At 47.9% G+C, this 16306-nt stretch overlaps 1 non-coding gene across 1 annotated transcript; it reads left to right on the top strand.

Moving 5' to 3' along the window:
- The first annotated feature begins 200 nt into the window (after positions 1 to 200).
- On the top strand, positions 201 to 292 carry trnar-ucu (transfer RNA arginine (anticodon UCU)). The gene is given in 2 exon segments: positions 201 to 237; positions 257 to 292. It is a non-coding gene; the product is annotated as a tRNA-Arg (tRNA).
- The last annotated feature ends 16014 nt before the right edge of the window (positions 293 to 16306 follow it).

The raw sequence follows: 16306 nt of genomic DNA, 5'->3' as shown, positions 1-16306 counted from the left end.
ACCATCTTCAGCTGCTTCATCAGTGACCTTCCCTGTATCATAAGGTCAGAAGTGGGGATGTTCACTGATGATTGCAAAATGTTCAGTCGCATTAGCAACTCCTCAGATACTAAAGCAGTCCATGTCCACATTTGGAGAGACCGGGACAGCATTGGGCTTGGGCTGATAAGTGGCAAGTAACATCAACAGCAGAAAAAGGTGGCTCTGTGGCGCAATGGATAGCGTGTTGGACTTCTAAATGATGAGGAAAAATGATATTCAAAGGTTGTGGGTTCGAGTCCCACCAGAGTCAGATTTTAGGGTGGCACAAGTGGTGCAGTGGTTAACATCACAGCTCCAGCGACCTGGGTTTGTTACTGGGAACTGCCTGTGCGGAGTTTGCAGGTTCTCCCGGTGACCGTGTGGGTTTTTGCAAATCATGTGAGGATTCATATGCAGTAGAGCAACAAGCAGAATGCAGAAAGTGCAGAGGAGAGCTGAAAAAGGATATGAGATCAGCAAGAGAGTGTATGAGAAAAGATTAGCAGGTCACATGACTGGGAACACTGAAGTCTTTTACCAACATATGGACAGTCAATGAAAAGGTGGGTCAATTAGAGATCCTGTGGAGGCAGAGGGTGTGGCTGAGGTACTAATTAAGTACATTTCATCTGTCATCACAAAATAAGTGGATGCTGCAAATGTCACAGTAAAGGAGGAGGTTGTGGAGAATTTGGAGGGGATGAAAATAGATAAAGAGGAGACAATTACAAGGTTGCCAGTGTTCACAATAGAAAGGTCACCCGGTCTGGATGGGCTGCATCCTGGGTTGCTGAGGGAAGTAAGGGTGGAAATAGCGGAGACTCGAACCACAATCTTTCAATCCCCCTTTCTATGGGAATGATGCCAGAGGACTGGAGGATGCAGGTAAGCTTAGGTAGTTCGATCTCAGTTTAACTTGACCGTTTTTATAATGTATCCATTGCAATAACTAACAAGGTTAAAAAAGCTATTTTATAATTAACACATGACCAAAGGAGCCATTTTGTGTTCAGTACTAACGTTTATATCCTGTATAATTAATGAGTAGCTACCCATCATAAAACAGATGATTGTAAAAGTAATGAACCTTGATTGAGTTATAATTAATGAATCAATAAACATTTTAGAGAGAATGGGTTTTCATTTAAAGTTTGTTCAATCTAATTACTGTGAGTTTCTGTGTCTTTGTGGGAAAGGGCAGTTTCAGCGAAATGTATTCAAACAATGGACCTTTCTAGGACCCCTGATGAAACCCATGGTCTGGTACATCGTGACCTTCAGGAGTCTCGATTTAATGAATAGGCAACTTGTTTCAGATCAGATTGGGAGACAGTGTGAAACCACTCCATTGTACTCATGTCTGAGATTCTGAGGACAGGTGGCTCTTAGTGGAAGACATCATTAAGAACTAATTAAATGTACCTAGCAACAGATAGGAGCAATTATTATTTTACAAGGCGGTGTGATGGCCATCCAGGGGTTAAAAGTAGGGATCTTGTAAGGTTTCAGTGTGCAGGAACACTAGAAGATCTCAGGGGTAAAGGCTCAGATCATCAACCAAGTTCTCCACCTGACGAGGGATCTAGACTGGACAAAGAGAACCGTGACACTCTGAGACCAAGCTCGACCAGTCCACACACCTGCTAGAGCTGTAAAGTTATATTGTCCAAGTTTGTTAAATATGATTTTACTTTCAATTATTAAGTACTATTTTACTCTCAATAAATGTTCAGGACTTATTAATCAATTATCCTGTTGCCTTAATTGGTTAAAGTCATAACCAAAGAGATTGTCCACAATAGACTTTCCAGAATTAAAAGATACATCTGCAAGGATTGCTAATTTTACAGCCCTGTTTAAAAAGAGAGATAAACCCAGGAACTACAGACCAGTTAGTCTAAAGTCGGTGGTGGGGAAAATTTTAGAGACAATTATCCAGGAGAAAATTAACTGTCACTTGGTAGAACATGGGCTAATAAATGACAGCCAGTACAGATTGGTTAACAGAAGATTGTGTCTGAAATAATTAATTAATTTCTTTGATGAAGTTTCACAGAGAGTTGACCAGGGTGGTGAGGTTGATGGTGTGTGTCTGGACTTCAAAATTGTGTTTGAAAAAGTACCATAAAATAGACTTGTTAACAAAATTGGAGCAGATGGGATTAAAGGGGCAGTGGCAGCGTGGATACAAAATTGGCTGAGGGACAGAAAGCATAAAGTAGGGTGAATGCTTGTTTTTCAGAATGGAGGGACTAATACAGTAATGTCACTGTTGTTGCAGTGTGTGCAGTGTCTGACCCTGAGCTGTCCGAGGGAGGGGGCTGTTTGTGATGTTCCTGTGGGGTGTATTATCATCAGGGTATCTCTCTGAGCTGTCACAGGGATGGGGCAGTGTGTGATATCCTTGTGCATGTCATGCAGTCCCACTGGCTTGCGGTTCCATCCTGATGCCAAGAAACAGAGCCCCATCGATGGGCAAAAAGTCTCACTTCTCTTTGGGTGTCTTGAGAGAAAAACAGGGTTAGCGAGTAAACCTGGACAGTAAATCCGGAGTGCAGTCCTGGAGGCGGTTACCTGTTACTTATCAGGCAGTTTTCCAGCAACTCCTGTAGCAGAGCTGGTACCAAACAGTACTGGTTTTTCCCTTTCCTTTGGACAATACTAGCAATGCTGAGAGGGGTCCTGATGCTCAGGGTCTCCATACTATTTGCCCAGGAGAGGACACTCCAGCTTTGTGGTTAAACATTAACACAACATGGGAAGAAACAGTTACCGATTATAAGCTCTCATTCAATTGGTGTAGAGTATGAGCACCAGGGGTGACTTCCGACAGTGGGAGAGAACATCAGATCTCATTGGATAACTACCATGTACTCCAAGCTGGGCAGCCCCCAGTCAGTTAGTTGCTATCCTGCCACGACCTGCATACTTCAATGGGTGCTTGGAGCTTAGAGAGTCATTTCTCAACAGGTGGATGGATAATCTATGCACCAGGCAAGACAAACTCAACACAGAAGACACCAGTCCTTCGCATCACAAGCTGGAATGTAAGGACCATGTGTCCTGGCCTCACCGACAACCTTCTGCAGGTTGAAGACACACACAAGACAGCTGTGATGGACAAAGAACTCACAAGACTCAATGTGGACATTGCTGTGCTGCAAGAAACTAGACTCGTTCAAAGTGGATCCCTCAAAGAGAAACACTACACCTTCTTCTGGCAGGGGAAAGCCCAAGAGGCAACTCGTGAGCATGGAGTGTGTTTCACAGTAAAAAACACGGCACTTGAGATGAGTGAAACACCCACAGTAGGCTCAGAGAGACTTCTTACTTTTCACTTGTCAATAAGCGTGGGCCCAGTTAATCTCATGTGCATCTATGTCCCGACACTCACCTCCACCCCAGATGTCAAGGATCAATTCTATGTGACACTTGACACTGCCATCAGTAGAATTCCCAGCACTGAGGGACTGTACCTTCTAGGAGACTTCAACACAAGCTTGGATACTGACTATAGCTTGGCCAATGTGCATAGAGCACCAGGGGATTGGCAAGATCAACAAAAATGGACAGAGGTTTCTGGAGCTATGCTGTCACCATGGACTCTGTGTGATGAACAGCTATTTCCAGGTCAAGCTGTGCTACAAGGTTTCCTGGAGACATCCGAGATCATGCCACTGGCACCAGCTAGACCTTATCATCACCAGACGTACCACCCTCAGCAGTGTCCTCATCACGCACAGCTATCACAGCGCTGACTGTGACACTGACCACTCCCTGGTGTGTAACAAGGTCAGGCTTCAGACAAGGAAGCTTCATCCATCCATGAAGAAAGGTCGTCCTCTGATCAACACTTGCCGAACCACTGATCCAGAAAGGACCCAGGAGTTCCTCAACATCCTCGATCAGGCTCTTTCAAACAACAATGCACTCACTGTGTATGGGAAAAGAGATGGGAGGAATGCTGACTGGTTTGAGGCTTATTGGACTGAAATAGAGTCAGTTATTGCAACTAAGAGGAGAGCCCTCATGAACTACAAACCAGTCCCCAGCAAACAACATCTAGATGCTCTCAGAGCTGCCAGAAACAAGTCTCTGCAGACTGCTCGGCCCACCTCCTTCTGAAATGTGTCTTTGCAAAGCAGGTGTGGAAGCGATGCAGTGGTTTTTGTCGAGGTTCATCCCAAGCAGCTCGGTAACTCAGGAGTCTGTGCTCTACGGCTGTTCCCAGGGACGCACACTGAGACAAACATCAACTGCTGCTGGAACACTATCAATTCGGTGAAAGACGCCCTTTGGTCTGCCCGAAACTTGCTGGTCTTCCAGCGCAAAGAGTTGTCCACCACCGAATGTTGCAGACTGGCACATTCCAAGGTCCAGGACTACGTGCTGAGGGACGCACTAAAGCTTGGGGCAGCCGCAGCAAAGGCTCAATGAGGAAAGACAACTGTGTAAGGTCCCCCCACCAAGCTGAACTGAGGAGCTGGATCCATGGGAAACCCCTCGAACTGTATCGGGAAAATTTTCATTTGCTGTAAAATGTAAAAATGTATATGGCATGACAAATGAAATGGAAGGGTTGTGAGGCAACTCATGATTGTATTGAAGGAAACTGATCTCCCTTGTGCTGTTTGCATTTTTTGACTTGGTGCTGTTTGAAACTGTTCGGTCATATATGTTTTACAGATTTTTTATGAATAAAGTATATTTTGGAAATTAAAAAAAACTGCTCGGCACTGCACCAATCAATACTGCTTAAAACTCTGCGGCAGCATACAATCTGCTGCTGAATCCGGGGATGCTAGAGGGATGTATGAAGGAATTAAGAAAGCAATGAGAGCAGCAGTAACTAAATCAGCACCTTTGAAGACAAAGACAGGGGTGATCATCACTGAACCTAACAAGCAGATGGAAAGGTGAGTGGAGCATTACCTTGAACTCTACATAACGGAGAACACTGTCATTGAAGTGGCTCTCAGCGCCATTCCAGACTTCCCTGTCATGGAGGAGCTGGATAGTGACCCCACCATAATAGAGCTCAACAAGGCCATTGACCGTCTTGCCAGTGGTAAAGCCCCGGGAAATGATGGTATTCCACCTGGAATCATCTAAAGTGGAAAAGCGGCTCTGCTGTAGCATCTCCATTAACTTCTGTGTCTCTGTTGGAAGGAAAGATCTGCGCCTCAAAACATACGTGATGCAAATATTGTCACCTTGTACAAAAATAAGGGGGAATCGCAGTGACTGCAGAAATTACCGAGGCATCTGCTTGCTAAGTATTGTGGGGAAGGTCTTTGCTCACATTGCTCTGACCAGATTGCATCACACATCTATCCTGAGTCTCAGTGCAGCTTCAGAGCTGGTAGATTGACAGTTGACATGGTTTTCTCACTTCGGCAGTTACAGGAGAAGTGCTGTGAACAGTAGAGACCACTCTACATTGTCTTTATAGACATCACCAAGGCCTTGGATCTTGTCAGCAAAGAAAGACTCTTCAAACTGCTATGGAAACTAGGCTGCCCTCCTGAACTCTTGGGCCTCACCGCTTCTTTCTACGAAAACATGCACAGTTCCGTCAGTTACAATGGAGCAACATCAGATGCTTTCACGATCAGCAGTGGGATAAAGCAGGTTGCGTCCTGGTGCCAACTCTCTTCGGAACATAGGAGGAGGCCATTCAGCCTGTCCAGCCTGCTCTGTCATTCAATGATCATGGCTGATCATCTACCTCAACACGGCTTTCCCATGCTATCCCCATATCCCTTGAAGTCATGAGTATCAAGATTTCTATCAATTTCTGTCTTGAACATGCTCAATGATTGAACTTCCACAGACCCCTGGGGTAGAGAATTCCAAAGATTCACCACCCTCTGAATGAAGAAATTCCACCCATCTCAGTTTTAAATGGCCTATCCCTTATTCTGAGACTATGTCTCCTGGTTTTGGACTCACCAACCAGGGCAAACATCCTGTCTACATCCACACTGTCACACCCTGTAAGAATATTGCAAGTTTCAATGAGATCACCTCTCACTCTTCGAAACTTTAAGGAATACAGGCCCAGTTTCTTCATAAGACAATCCCACTATCCCAGGGATTCATCTGGTGACCCTCTGCTGCACTCCCTCTATGGCAAGTATATCCTTCCTTAGATAAGGAAGCCAAAACGGGACACAATACTCCAGCGCGGTCTCACCAAGGCTCTGTACAATTGCAGCAAGACATCTTTACTCCTGTACTCAAGACCCTTTGTGTGAAGGCCAACATACCATTTGCCTTCCTAATTGATCGCTGCACCTGCATGTGAGCTTTTAGTGTCTCATGAACAAGGACACCCAGGTCCCTTTGGACATTAACACTTCTTAAGCTCTCACCATTTAATAAATATTCTATCTTTCTGTTTATTCTACCAAAGTGGATAACTTCACATTTATTCACATTATATTCCATCTGTCATGTTCTTTCCCATTCACTTAGCCTCTCCAAGACCCCTGGAAACCTCCTTGTAACCTCCTCACAGCTCACATCCTTTATAATTGGCATATTCTTCTCCATGCTGCTATTTTACAGTTTCAGTGACTCAGATGGGGGTGTCCACCTGCATACCAGAGCTGACGACAAGCTGTTCAACTTGGCAAGACTGCACGCCATGACCAAAGTGGGTAAATTCCTAGTCCATGAGTTGCTGTTTGCTGATGATGCTGTGCTAACATCCCAAAATGAAGTTCACTTGCAGCATCTTGTATAAGATCCCCGCACAGTGCCCCCGCGTTGGCTGTGGTGGGGAAGAGACGGTCGCCCACCTCCTCCTGGAATGTGCCTTTGCAAAGCAGGTGTGGAAAGAGATGCAGTGGTTTTTGTCAAGGTTCATCCCAAGCAGCTCTGTAACACAGGAGTCTGTGCTCTACGGGCTGTTCCCAGGGACGCACACCGAGACAAACATCAACTGTGCTGGAGGACTATCAATTCGGTGAAAGACGCCCTTTGGTCTGCCCGAAACTTGCTGGTCTTCCAGCGCAAAGAGTTGTCCACCACCGAATGTTGCAGACTGGCACATTCCAAGGTCCAGGACTACGTGCTGAGGGACGCACTAAAGCTTGGGGCAGCCGCAGCAAAGGCTCAATGGGGAAAGACCACAGTGTAAGGTTCCCCCACCAAGCTGGACTGAGGGGCTGGAACCATGGGAAGCCCCTCGAACTGTATCGTTAATATTCTCAATTGCTGTAAATGTAAAACTGTAATTGACATGACAATTGTGAAACGGAAGGGTTGGGAAGAAACTCATGACATTATTGAAAGGAACTGATCTCTTTTGCAATGTTTGTATTTTTTCGTGCTGTTTGGAAACTGTTTGGCAATGTAATTTTTACAGAGTTTTATGAATAAAGTATATTTTGGAAAAAAAAAAATCTTGTATAAGATCGAGTGTAGTATCTGTTCTTATCAGTGCTTATTTGATTGAGAAGAGACCATGATCATTGCCTTTTGATCCTGGGGAAGCTTTGAGTAAAATGGCTATAACCAATTTTCGAGCTTCGGGCCAGGGAGTGCGCAACACCGTTCGGGTGGTCGTGAAGGACAAGGAAGGAGATGCACCGGTCGATCGCACCTTCTTCATCAAGAAAATTCTCTTCGATTGCTGCGGATTTCAAGCGACGGACGTCTTCTGCCTGCAGGATTTCCCCAGCAGTGGATACTTCGACGTGACGTTCCGGAACGTGGCGGGATGCATCAAGTTCCTGAAGGCGTTCAAGGAGAAAGGGGACCGGGCGCCACTGTCGATCCTCACAGCGGAGCCGCTCTTCACGCTTCCGTCACAACGGGACCGGGTGGTGACGATTCACCTCTACAACCCTCATGTTCCGGTGGTGGATGTACTCACCTTTCTCGCCAGGTACGTCGAGGTGGCCGGCAGCAGCACTGATGTCAAGGACCCCTTTGGGATCTGGACCAGCAAGCGGCAGGTCAAGGTGACCTTGAAGGTAGATCCCAGTGGAGCCATCATCCACCCTCCCTCCAGCTTCGCTATCGGGGGAAGTCGAGGCTTCTTGGTCTACGCTGGGCAGCCCAGAGTTTGCCGCACCTGTGGCAAATCTGGGCACATGGCAGCCAACTGCAGCACGGTTGTTTGCAAGAACTGCAAGGAGGAAGGCCATCAGACCAAGGACTGTAAGCAGACTAAGTGTTGCAACTTGTGCGGTGCGGCAGGCCATCTCTACAAGACCTGTCCCAAACGTTGTCTCAGCTATGCTCAGGCGGCAAGGTCCAAGGAATGGCCGGGCGAAGGTTCGACGAAGGCGTCCGCTGTTCGAAAGGAGACCAGCAACCTTCTCCGCAGTGAGGAACTTCAACCTGAGAAGGAAGGGGAGGCGGCTGAAACCAACGACCCAGCACCTACCCAGCGCCCGGAAACCCCTCCCCCACAGACACAATGGAGGAGGAGGCAGCAGATGGACAAACAGGTCAGTGGCAAGTGGTCCAGAGGAAAACCACAAAGAAAAAACATCCCAAAGCCACCACCCAAACCAGTGGCAAGAGGAGGCTCTCTTCTGAATCAGACTGCAACAACTCCTCTTCACTGGACGGGGAAATGCTGGAACGACAGCCCCTTCAAAAGAGGCGGCAGAACTCCGAGATGGATGATAAAGCATCCCAGCCCCCGGGCACTGGAAGCTGTGATGGGCCCAGCGTGCCCCAACCCCAATGCCCCACACGTAACGAAGTGGCCAACGCATCTCAGTTCTGCGACACCGGGAGCAAAGACACGTCTGGCGCACCTGAGCTCCGGGAGACCGGGAGCTGTGATGTTTTCGAGGAGGAACAGATGGAAGCAGCTGAGGACAACCCAATCCTCTCTGCCTACAAGACCCCCCCGATGTCACCCGAGCGGCACAAACCCTGCATGAAAAATCAGGAGGGGTTTCTGAGCCCAACCAACGTGAAACTGCTTGCGCATACGATGGGTATGCAGGAACATCCCGAAGGGGAAGGACTGGGACTAGCGAGGACAAATGGTATGGGAAGCAACAACTAATTTTTAGTAAAAAATGGGTGTAAGAATTGCTTCCATTAATGTGCGTAGCATTCAATCTACTACGCGATGTGTTTCAACCTTGGATTACCTTGCCAAGGTCAAAGCTGACCTACTGTTTCTGCAGGAGTGTGGAATACCACACCTCAGCACCTACAGGCAGTGGTCGCGATGGTGGTCCCACGGGCCATCGATCTGGTCGGGGGGGAATGACTGCCGTTCCTCCGGCCTGGGTATTCTGCTGCGGGGAGGTAACTTCACCATCTCCGAAGTTAAGGAGGTGGTGGGCGGCCGCCTCCTCGTAGCAGACGTGATGTACAACAACGCTCCGCTCCGGTTGATCAACGTGTACGCCCCGGTACAACGCAGCGAGCGGCTGACCGTCTTCCAGCAGCTCCCACTGCTGCTGGCGACGTCCAGGCCGGTCATCCTAGGCGGTGACTTCAACTGCATCATCGATGCGGCTGGACGATCCGGCAGTGACGACAGCAAACTGGACGCTACGTCCAGATTCCTAGTAGAAACAGTTAAGGATGCCAAACTGCACGACGTCTTCAGCAAACCTGCAGACGGAGCGCAGCGCAGATACACATGGTCAAGATCGGACGGGTCTGCCCGTTCCAGGATTGACTTCCTGTTTGTGTCCCGTGCTGTCACGGTCGGATCCACCGACGTCAAGCCGGTGTTCTTCTCCGACCACTGCCTCTTACTGGCCGACTGTCACTTACAGGACGACCAGCGGGTTGGCAGAGGGACGTGGAAGCTCAATGCGACACTGCTGACCCCAGAGAACGTTGAGGAACTCAAAAGGGATTACAAAGGTTGGAGGACCGTGAAACCCCTCTTTGAGTCTCCAGTTCACTGGTGGGAAGCGATAAAGGAGAACATCAAGAGGTTCTTCATCCACAAAGGTGTTCAGAAGGCGAGAGAGAGACAGAGGGAACTGTCCCGACTCCAGAAAATTATGCAAAATCTACTCCGGTTGCAGTCAATGGGGGTCGAGGTCAAGGAGGACCTCCAAGAGGTGAAGAGCCAGCAGGCCTCGCTCTTTGCCAAGGAGGCCTCCAAGATCATCTTCCGGTCCAGAGTCCGCTCCATCGAGCAGGATGAGACGTGCTCGCGTTACTTCTTCCAAAAGGTACACAGAGAGAGCTCTGTTATCAGCAGCCTGAAGGAAGAAGATGGCTCGGTAACGTCTTCGCAGTCCGACATACTAAGGATCAGCAAATCCTTTTATGCTGGGCTGTATGACGCGAAGCCCACAGACAGCAGAGCCTCCCAGTCCTTCCTGTCATCTATCACAGAGGTCCTAGATGACAGCAGGAGGGAGAGACTGGACAAGCCGCTAATTCTGGACGAGCTGACAAAGGCCGTCGAGTCTTTCGAGACGAGTAAAACCCCCGGGAGCGACGGCTTACCGGTCGGTTTGTACTCGGCCCTGTGGGACTGGGTCGGCCCGGACCTGCTGGAAGTATACAAGAGTATGCTCCTGGCCGGCAGCATGTCAAAGACCATGAGAAAAGGCATCATCACCCTCATTTACAAGCAGAAGGGGGAGAGGGCAGAAATCAGAAATTGGCGGCCCATCTCACTGCTTAATGTTGATTACAAGATTCTGTCCAAAGTCATAGCCAGTCGAGTCAAGTCTGCTCTGGAGTTGGTGATTCACCCCGATCAGACCTGTACTGTACCCGGCAGGAAGATCTCTGATAGTCTCGCGCTACTCAGGGATACGATCGCCTACGTACGGGACAGGAGGGTGGACACCTGCCTCATCAGCCTGGACCAGGAGAAGGCTTTTGACAGGATATCGCACACCTACATGATGGACGTGCTTTCCAAAATGGGGTTTGGGGAGGGAATCTGCAATTGGATCCAACTGCTCTACACAAACATCAGTAGCGCAGTGTCAATCAACGGGTGGGAATCTGAAAGTTTCCCGATCAAATCTGGAGTCAGACAGGGCTGTCCTCTGTCCCCGGTCTTGTTTGTTTGCTGTATTGAACCCTTTGCTGAGTCTATTCGGAAGGATGCGAGCATAAGAGGGGTGACAATCCCAGGCAGCGGAGGCACTCAGGTCAAAACCTCCCTGTACATGGATGACGTCGCCGTCTTCTGCTCGGATCCGCTGTCCGTGCGCAGACTGATGAGCATCTGCGACCAGTTCGAACTGGCCTCGGGAGCTAAAGTTAACCACGGCAAGAGCGAGGCCATGTTCTTTGGGAACTGGGCTGATCGATCCTTTGTCCCCTTCACCGTCAGGTCAGATTACCTGAAGGTGCTGGGGATATGGTTCGGAAGGGCCGGGGCGTGCACCAAAACATGAGAGGAGCGAGTAGCCAAGGTACGACAAAAGTTGGGCATGTGGGGGCAGCGATCTCTCTCCATTGTGGGTAAGAACCTGGTCATCAGGTGCAAGGCGCTCATGTTGTTGCTCTACGTGGCGCAGGTCTGGCCCATACCCCACTCCTGCGCCGTGGCAGTCACCCGAGCCATTTTCCGCTTCGTCTGGGGATCTAAAATGGACCGGGTCCGGAGGGACACGATGTTCAAATCTCTGGACATGGGCGGGAAAAATGTACCCAACGTGGCCCTCATCCTGATGACCACCTTCGTGTGCGGCTGCATCAAGCTATGTGTAGATCCCCAGTACGCAAACTCCAAGTGTCACTACGTGCTGAGGTTCTATCTGTCCCCGGTGTTGCGAAGGATGGGCCTGGTCACATTGCCGCGGAACGCTCCGTGCAGTTGGGCGGCGCTGTACCACCTATCATTCGTGGAGCAGTTTCTGCGGAAAAACACCTTTGACCACCGGTCCATCAGGCAGTGGTCTGCACGGAATGTCCTCAAGGCCCTACGGGAAAAGGAAACGGTGGATCCTGTCGGATGGTTCCCCGAGCAGACCGTCAAAGTCATTTGGCGGAATGCCTCATCACCAGACCTTTCAAACAAGCACCAAGACGTAGCTTGGCTGGTGGTGAGAAGGGCCCTCCCCGTCAGATCCTTCATGCACACCCGAAGTCTCGCCCCCTCCGCACAGTGCCCCCGCGTTGGCTGTGGTGGGGAAGAGACGGTCGCCCACCTCCTCCTGGAATGTGCCTTTGCAAAGCAGGTGTGGAAAGAGATGCAGTGGTTTTTGTCAAGGTTCATCCCAAGCAGCTCTGTAACACAGGAGTCTGTGCTCTACGGGCTGTTCCCAGGGACGCACACCGAGACAAACATCAACTGCTGCTGGAGGACTATCAAATCGGTGAAAGACGCCCTTTGGTCTGCCCGAAACTTGCTGGTCTTCCAGCGCAAAGAGTTGTCCACCACCGAATGTTGCAGACTGGCACATTCCAAGGTCCAGGACTACGTGCTGAGGGACGCACTAAAGCTTGGGGCAGCCGCAGCAAAGGCTCAATGGGGAAAGACCACAGTGTAAGGTTCCCCCACCAAGCTGGACTGAGGGGCTGGAACCATGGGAAGCCCCTCGAACTGTATCGTTAATATTCTCAATTGCTGTAAATGTAAAACTGTAATTGACATGACAATTGTGAAACGGAAGGGTTGGGAAGAAACTCATGACATTATTGAAAGAAACTGATCTCTTTTGCAATGTTTGTATTTTTTCGTGCTGTTTGGAAACTGTTTGGCAATGTAATTTTTACAGATTTTTATGAATAAAGTATATTTTGGGAAAAAAAAAAATCTTGTATATCGCTTCTCCCTGGCCTGCAAGGAATTTGGACTGACCATCAGCATCAGGAAGATCAAAGTTATGGGCCAGGACGTAGAGACTCCACCTTCCATCAACATCGACAACCTCACTTTGGAGGTTGTCAACAGCTTCACATACCTTGGATCAACAATCACCAGCAATCTGTCCCTTGATACTGAAATCAGCACCAGGATTTCCAATGCTGCAGCTGTCATGTCAAAGTTGAGAAGACAAGTGTGAACCGACAGCAAACTGATCGAAAATATAAAGCTCTGCGTGTACCAGGCTTGTGTTCTCAGCACCCTCCTTTATAGTAGAGAAGCATCAACAACTTATGCAATTCAAGAAAAGCAGCTGAACAGCTTCCACCTCCACTGCCTCAGATGGATATTGGGCATCTCCTGGCAGGACAGAGAGCCGAATGTGGAAGTACACCAGCGTGCAGGGATCTGCAGCATGTTTGCCCTCTTGAGTCAGCGGTGACTCTGTTGACTGAGTGATGTGTGCTGAATGGATGACGGTCGCTTTGCCAAAGACACACTCTTTGGTGAGCTTGCTATCAGCACGAGACCAACAGGTCACCCACGTCTGTGATACAAGGACATCTGCAAAGCGAGATCTCAAGCTGACTGGGATTGGAGTCGATGCATGGGAAGTCCTTCCTGCTGACTGGAATTCCTGGAGAAAGGCATTCAGGAAGACCATGGGAAAAGCAGAGGACAAAAGAAATGACCATTTGGGGGGAAAGAGAGCCCAGAGGAAGGAAAAATTATCAGTCGACCTTGGGCCAATGATATTCATCTGTACCAGCTGCGGAAGGGATCATCACTCGCGAGTCGTCCTCTACAGCCACAACAAACGATGTTTAATACAGAAGTGACGTACACCCCGGGTGTAGCCCATCGTCTTCCGAGACGGACGATTGCCTATTACTATTACAGCTACAGCTACAACTACATGAGCGAGTCAGAGGCTGGGAACTCTGCGGCGACTAACTCACCTCTTGACTCGCCAAAGCCTGCCCACCATCTACAAGGCACAAGTCAGGAATGTGATGGAATACTCATGCCTGGATGAGTGCAGCTCCAACAACACTCAAGAGATTGACACCATCGGGTCAAAGCAGCCCACTTGATTGGCACCCCATCCACCACCTTAAACATTCATTCCCTCTAGCACCAGTGCAGAGTGGCAGCAGTGTGTAACATTTACAAGATGTACTGCAGCAACTTGCCAAGCCTCTTTCAACAGCACCTTCCAACCCACAAACTCAGCCACCGAGAAGGATAAAGGTAGCAGACGCATGGGAACATCACCACCTTCAAGTTCCCCTCCAAGTCACACACCATCCTGACTCGGCATTAGACTGCCATTCCTTCACTGTTGCAGGGTCAAAAACCAGGAACACCCTCCCAAAAAGCACTGTGGAGGTGCCAGAGGACTGAACAGTGGCAAATGTGACTTCCTATTTCAACAAAGGGTGTAAGGACAATCCAGGTAACTACAGGCCAGTTAGATTAACAGCAGTGGTGAGTAAGGTTTTAGGAACAATAATTAGGGAAAAAATCAACAGTCACTTGGAGAGATTTGAATTAATTGAGGAGAGTGAGCATGGATTAATAAATGGGAGTTCATGCTTGACTAACTGCATTTTTTGATGAACAAACAGGAAGATGATGGATTTTAAGACAGGATGGATGGTTGGATTAAGAATGGATGATAAGGTACCACATAAAAGGGTGGTTAACAAAATTGAGGTTCATGGAATAGGAGACTCCCCGTCCAATTGGATAGAAAATTGCCTTCAGGACAGAAAATAGCGAGTCGTAGTAAATGGTTCTTTGTCAGACTAGAGGATAGTCGACAGTGGGTGTTCTCCAATGGTCACTGCTCGAACCACTGCTTTTTCTGCTATATATAAATGACTAGGATCTTGGAATATAGTGTAGTATCTCAAAATATGCCGATAACACCAAACCTAGAAGAGTGGTAAACAGTAACTGCCTGCAACAGGACAGTGATAGGCTAGCAGAATGGGCAGACAGGTGGCAGATGGAATTTAATAGTGACTAGTGTGAGGTGATGCACTTTAGCAGAAGGAACAGGGAGAGGCAATATATACTTAATGGCACAGTTCTAAAGAGAGCGAAAAATAATTTTTGTTGTAAGTGGCTTGTTGGTCTGGGGGTATGTTTTTCACTTTGTGTGTGTGATTGGATAGTATGTGAAAGGTCCTGTTTTCAAATCCTGCATGACTCCTACTTCATTTGTATTTTTAGTTGAAGGTCATCGATTGGTTGCAGCCTTACAAAAAGCGGAGTTGACTTTCACACGGAGCCTGTTTGAGGACCAGAGAACTGGATTCAAAGAGCCTGTTGACAAAATTGAAATGAACTAAATGTACAGATTGCCAAGTGTGTGTATGAAGGTGAAGCAGTAACTGAGAGCTGGATCCAAAAACAACACGACTGGGTTCTGGTATGGAATGGAATTCTTCAGTGTTTCTGTTGTTTGTCTTGGATTAACTCATCGATTTTTTGTTTTTCACTTTGCCGATGCATTTGAATAATTGTGGATCCTTCTTCAGGGGATTTTCTTTCACCAGGTAGTTCTGCTCTCTGATGATGTTGATCGTAATCAGCTTCAACTCGCTGATTGTTTTGGAAGTGAGCAGATTTCCTTTGCTTGAGTCTACGACATGTAACTCAATCTGACATGTGGATCCATGGGAGGATTTGAAAGCCACCCCAGCGTCGGAGCATACAGTTGCATCCATCCAATAAGAGACCGAGTAGAAGTGATAGTTCAGTCAGTCGAACATGAGACGTTTAATCTCAGGGTTGTGAGTTTGAGTGCCATTCTGTTTCTCCATTTTTTTAGGCTTCATCAGCAGAGAGTACAAGGAGTGTTTGAAATGAAATTCAACAACAGTATGAGAAAGTCTCACTTTGATTCGGGAATCTTATCTCTCTGCAGCATCTCGCTGTGAAAAATTGAACTTTATCTCATTTCATTCTCAGCTCAGGGTCAGTGCGTCTCAGTGGGACTTCTGGCTGACTCCCGCTTCACAATCCATCAGTGCTGAGAAAGCAATGGGGAATATTACTCACATGTTGTGTTCTGTAACCTTTCAGAAACAATTGAATTATGTATTTTCTTCCAAAACATTCATTCTCAGTCCTGGGAAAAATAGAGTATATGATTGACTGTATCAGTAAGTGGGAAAAGTTAAAATATGTTGTGACCAGTGGAGAAATGGGATGAGAATAAATAGCAAAATACTGCGGATGCTGGAAATCTGAAATAAAAACAAGAAATGCTGGAACCACTCAGCAGGTCTGGCAGCATCTGTGGAAAGAGAAGCAGAGTTAACGTTTCAGGTCAATGACCCTTCTTTGGAAGTTCCGAAGAAGGGTCACTGACCCGAAACGTTAACTCTGCTTCTCTTTCCACAGATGCTGCCAGACCTGCTGAGTGGTTCCAGCATTTCTTGTTTTTATTTGAGAATAAATAGTGCCCTTCTCCAATTTCAACTGCACAAACACTTTCAATCT

This window comes from Heterodontus francisci, chromosome 35 (assembly GCF_036365525.1).
Source record: "Heterodontus francisci isolate sHetFra1 chromosome 35, sHetFra1.hap1, whole genome shotgun sequence".
Classification (NCBI taxonomy): domain Eukaryota; kingdom Metazoa; phylum Chordata; class Chondrichthyes; order Heterodontiformes; family Heterodontidae; genus Heterodontus; species Heterodontus francisci.
This window is presented reverse-complemented; position numbering and strand designations above follow the sequence as displayed.